This window comes from Schistocerca nitens, chromosome 1, assembly GCF_023898315.1.
Source record: "Schistocerca nitens isolate TAMUIC-IGC-003100 chromosome 1, iqSchNite1.1, whole genome shotgun sequence".
NCBI lineage: Eukaryota > Metazoa > Arthropoda > Insecta > Orthoptera > Acrididae > Schistocerca > Schistocerca nitens.
In genome coordinates, this window is record NC_064614.1 from 1,108,164,907 (window position 1) to 1,108,170,906 (window position 6,000).

The following is a 6,000-nucleotide window of genomic DNA, read 5'->3' on the forward strand; positions in this document are numbered from 1 at the left end:
AAATGGACTTTATGTGTTGAACATGCGCGTTGTTAGAAATGTAAAAATGAATCGTATGAGCTTGATGACTTCATCCGAAACATTGCAAGTGTACCATAAAAGGTTTGGTCATCAAAATAAACAACATGTGAAGAATATTTTAAAAGGAATGAACATTAATGTGGAAGATGCCAAGAGTGAATTTTGTGACGGCTGTGCGGTTGGAAAGATGCCTAGGCTGCCATTCAAAACACGAACAATACGCGCTACCAGTACTGGTGAATTAATCCACGTGGATGTCAATGGACCAATGAGCACGAAATCTTTTGGAGGTAAGCATTATTATGTATGTTTCAAAGACGATTTTAGTACATTTCGTCGAATTTTCTTTTTAAGACACAGAAGTGAAGTGTGTACTGTGCTTAAGCAGTTTTTAAATGAAGCACGAACTAATGGACATGTTGTCAAACAATTTAGATGTGATGGTGGCAAAGAATTTAACAATAAGAATGTCAGTGAACTGCTTGCAGACAGGGGAATAGAGCTACTGATTCCTCCTCCTTACACTCCTGAACAAAATGGTGTGGCTGAACAGGAAAATAGGACCATTGTTGAAGCTGCCCCGTCAATGCTAAATCCGAGTAAATTACCTAAAGGGTTGTGGGCAGAGGCATGTAACACAGCAGTCTACCTAATAAATCGTACTGGAAAATCTTCAGTTGAAAATAAAACCCCTATGAGCTATGGTTTAATCGACCAGTATGACGACTTGATCATCTCAGAATTTTTGGCACAGGCTGCTATGTTCACATTAACAAACAATTCCGTTCCAAGTTTGATGATAAGGCAGTTTTTGGACGACTTGTTGGATATGTTAATGACAAAGATGGGTTTAGAGTTTGGATTCCATCTAAAAGAAAAGTGGTGTTAAGTCACGATGTGAAATTTAAGCCAGAAATTGTTTGTGATTTACATAGTGATCATGTTCAATATAGTGATCATGTTGAATTTGAAGTCCCTCAGGAAGAATTTAATGATCCGAATTCATCTAAAGATGACCAATGTAAATCTCCTAGGCTGTACACTTCTGGAGGAAGCCAAACTCCAGAAAAAATTGGCACTCTAGATTCTAGAGAAAGTCAAGAGTCGAGTGAATCTGATGAAAATAAAGAATTAACAGAATTTCTAAAAGCAGAAGCTGCTGAATCTTCTAATGAAGAGAAACAGAAGAACAAAAGACAACGAAGAAAACCAACCTGGATGGAAAGTGGTGAATTTTGTATGGCAACAAAAGTTGATGCACTTGAATACAAAGATCCAAACTGTTTTTTCAGAAATATTGCAGTCAAAAGAGAAGGAAGAATGGGTGCAAGCTATCAGTGAAGAACCTCAATCTCTAAAGAAAAACAGTACCTGGGTGCTGGTTGACCGTCTGAAGAATGCCAAAGTATTGCAAAACCGAAGAAGAATTAAAGATTTATGCTGATGCAGATTTCACAGGTGATAACTGGACAAGGCGCTCAACAACTGGAATTCTTGTAAAGGACTCTGGTGGTGCAGTGTCATAGACAAGTCAGTTGCAGAAAGTAAAGCAATAATTTCATGATTTTTTCTTTTGGAGGAAGTGTTGAAAGAAAAGAAAAAATTCGTTGACGTCTATATTTATGTGCTGCTCCATGACTCTGCTGTCAATATCTTTATTTTTAGCTTGTATGTAACTTCTGTGTTATCTTTTCAGTAAATGTGGTTTTTTTCGTATCCAGGGTGTAATTACAAAGCTAATAAAATGTTTTCTTGCCTCTAAAATAATTTTTTTGATCAGTTTAATTCTGTTTTTAAGAGTCTGCCATTTCAGTTCCTTCGGTATCTTTAGGACCCTCTCCCATCATTAAACGAACCTGTGACTATTCATGCTGCTCTTCTCTGTGTAGGTTCAATATCCCCTGTTAGTCCTATCTGGTACAGGTCCCACACACTTGAACAATGCTCTAGGATGGCTCGCTCAAGTGATTTGCAAGCAATCTGTTTTGTAGACTGACTGCCTTTCCCCCAGTATTTTACCAATAAACTGAAATCTACCAAGTGCTTTTACCCATGGCTGAAACTATGTAATCATTCCATTTCATAACTCTACAAAGTTTTGTACCATATTTAGAGCAAGTTGTCATTCTCTGCATCACTTTTAAATCTTATTAACATCTGACTGAATATTTATGTAGCTTCTTTCAGATAGCACTTCACTACAGATAACTGAATCATCTGCAAAAAGTCTGCAGTTACTATTAATATTGTCTGCAAGGTCATTAATACACAACATGAACAGCAAGCAGCCCAGCACACTTCCCTGAGCACACCAGAAGTTACTTCTACACCTGATGATGATTCTTCATCCAACACAACATGCTGCATCCTCCCTACCAAAAAGACCTCAATCCGGTCACAAATTTCACTTGATACCGCATATGATTGCACTTTTGACAATAAGTGTAGCTGTGGTACTGAGTCAAATAATTTTTGGAAATCAAGAAGCACTGCATCTAGCTGGCTTCTTTGATCCAAAACTTTCACTATGTCATGTGAGAGAAGAGCGAGACAGGTTTCACAAGATCGATGTTTTCGGAAACCATGCTGATTGGCATTGAGGAGGTCATTCTGTTTAAGATATCTCATTAAGTTTGAGCTCCGAATATGTTCTAAGATTCTACAACAAATTGATGTCAAGGATATTGGACAGTAGTTTTGTGGATTACTTCTACTACCCTTCTTTTAGATGGATGTGAGTTGTGCCTTTTTCCAAGAACTCGGCGTGCCTTTTTGTTTGATGGATCTGTGATAGATTATAGTGAGGAGAGGAGATAACTCAGCTGCAAATTCGGTGTAGAATCTGACAGGGATTCCATCAGGGCCTAGAGCCTTGCTCAGTTTTAACGGTTTCAGCTGTTTCTCAACACTAATATTTATTTCATTTCTTTTTTCAGTGGGACGAGGATTAAATTAGGGAAACTCTGCTGGGTTTTCTTTTGTAAAGGAACATTTAAAAACGGAGTTCAGAATTTCACCTTTTGTTTTGCTACCCTCAATTTCAGTTCCTTCTCATTCCCTAGGGAGTGGACACCAAATTTGGTGTCACTAACAGCCTCCACATATGACCAGAATCTCTTTGGATTTTGTGAAATGTCATTTGACAATATTCTGCTACAGTAGTCACTGAAATGAAATGTCGTGTGGCTAGGGCCTCCTGTCGGGTAGACCGTTCGCCTGGTGCAGGTCTTTCGATTTGACGCCACTTTGGCGACCTGCGCGTCGATGGGGATGAAATGATGATCATTAGGACAACACCACACCCAGTCCCTGAGCCGAGAAAATCTCCGACCCAGCCAGGAATCGAACCCGGGGCCTGAGGATTGACATTCCGTCACACTGACCACTCAGACACCGGGGGCGGACACAGTAGTCACTGAAGGTATCACATATTGCTCTCTTGACAACCAAAAGCGTTTCATTCAGCACCTCTCTATTTAGAGCCCTACGCTGTGTTTTACATCTACACTCCTGGAAATTGAAATAAGAACACCGTGAATTCATTGTCCCAGGAAGGGGAAACTTTATTGACACATTCCTGGGGTCAGATACATCACATGATCACACTGACAGAACCACAGGCACATAGACACAGGCAACAGAGCATGCTCAATGTCGGCACTAGTACAGTGTATATCCACCTTTCGCAGCAATGCAGGCTGCTATTCTCCCATGGAGACGATCGTAGAGATGCTGGATGTAGTCCTGTGGAACGGCTTGCCATGCCATTTCCACCTGGCGCCTCAGTTGGACCAGCGTTCGTGCTGGACGTGCAGACCGCGTGAGACGACGCTTCATCCAGTCCCAAACATGCTCAATGGGGGACAGATCCGGAGATCTTGCTGGCCAGGGTAGTTGACTTACACCTTCTAGAGCACGTTGGGTGGCACGGGATACATGCGGACGTGCATTGTCCTGTTGGAACAGCAAGTTCCCTTGCCGGTATAGAAATGGTAGAACGATGGGTTCGATGACGGTTTGGATGTACCGTGCACTATTCAGTGTCCCCTCGACGATCACCAGTGGTGTACGGCCAGTGTAGGAGATCGCTCCCCACACCATGATGCCGGGTGTTGGCCCTGTGTGCCTCGGTCGTATGCAGTCCTGATTGTGGCGCTCACCTGCATGGCGCCAAACACGCATACGACCATCATTGGCACCAAGGCAGAAGCGACTCTCATCGCTGAAGACGACACGTCTCCATTCGTCCCTCCATTCACGCCTGTCGCGACACCACTGGAGGCGGGCTGCACGATGTTGGGGCGTGAGCGGAAGACGGCCTAACGGTGTGCGGGACCGTAGCCCAGCTTCATGGAGAGGGTTGCGAATGGTCCTCGCCGATACCCCAGGAGCAACAATGTCCCTAATTTGCTGGGAAGTGGCGATGCGGTCCGCTACAGCACTGCGTAGGATCCTACGGTCTTGGCGTGCATCCGTGCGTCACTGCGGTCCGGTCCCAGGTCGACGGGCACGTGCACCTTCCGCCGACCACTGGCGACAACATCGATGTACTGTGGAGACCTCACGCCCCACGTGTTGAGCAATTCGGCGGTACGTCCACCCGGCCTCCCGCATGCCCACTATACGCCCTCGCTCAAAGTCCGTCAACTGCACATACGGTTCACGTCCACGCTGTCGCGGCATGCTACCAGTGTTAAAGACTGCGATGGAGCTCCGTATGCCACGGCAAACTGGCTGAAACTGACGGCGGCGGTGCACAAATGCTGCGCAGCTAGCGCCATTCGACGGCCAACACCGCGGTTCCTGGTGTGTCCGCTGTGCCGTGCGTGTGATCATTGCTTGTACAGCCCTCTCGCAGTGTCCGGAGCAAGTATGGTGGGTCTGACACACCGGTGTCAATGTGTTCTTTTTTCCATTTCCAGGAGTGTATTATGCAGTAATCTCTGTTTCTTTAGAAGTTTCTTTACAGTGACTGTGTACCATGGAGGTTCTTACCCATTATGAACTGTTCTACTGGGTGCATATCTATTCAATGTGTGGTCAATTATTCTCTTAAACTTGAGCTAAAGTTCCTTTACATGCTCCTGACCTGTGCTGAAAGTTTCAAGTTCCTCGTTGATTTTTTTATGTAGTTTACTAAACATACAAAACTTTCTGCTTATTTTAATTGTCCTTTATAGTTTGATAATCTTTGTTGCCACAACTGCATCGTGGTCGCTGATCCCAGTTTCGATGTGGACATCCTCAAAGAGGTCAGCTCTATTTGTTGACATTAGCTCCAACAAATTTTCATCATGAGTGAGGTTCCTAACTGTCTGTTGTAGATAGTTTTCAGAGAAGGCATTTAGCAAAGTTTCATAAGATGTCTTATCACCCACATAACTAAGCACTCCGTCTTCACGCTACGGGTGGCCTACCGGGACCATCCGACCGCCGTGTCATCCTCAGTGGAGGATGCAGATAGGAGGGGCGTGGGGTCAGCACACCGCTCTCCCGGTCGTTATGATGGTATTCTTGACCAAAGCCACTACTAAATGGTCGAGTAGCTCCACAATTGGCATCACGAGGCTGAGTGCACCCAGAAAAATGGCAACAGCGCATGGCAGCCTGGATGGTCACCCATCCAAGTGCCGACCACGCCCGACAGCGCTTAACTTCGGTGATCTCACGGGAACTGGTACATCCATTGTGGCAAGGCCGTTGCCACTCCCATAACTAACGAAATTGTAATTTTCCCAATTAATTGTTGGGTGATTAAAGTCTCCACTAATGATTATAGTATGACTGTGGAACTTAACATACAAGGGAACTGAGATTTTCTCTGAAGTTTTCAGTTAGATCAGGAGATGAGTCTGGTGGGCGACAAAGGATCCAATTATCATTTTACACCCATCTCTGATACTGAGTCTTGCCCAAACAGTCTCACAAAAAAATGGTTCAAATGGCTCTGAGCACTATGGGACTCAACTGCTGTGGTCA

General features: G+C 44.2%; 1 pseudogene; it reads right to left on the bottom strand.

Moving 5' to 3' along the window:
- Positions 1-5,608: 5,608 nt before the first annotated feature.
- LOC126209163 (5S ribosomal RNA) lies at positions 5,609-5,726 on the bottom strand (annotated as a pseudogene).
- Positions 5,727-6,000: the final 274 nt, after the last annotated feature.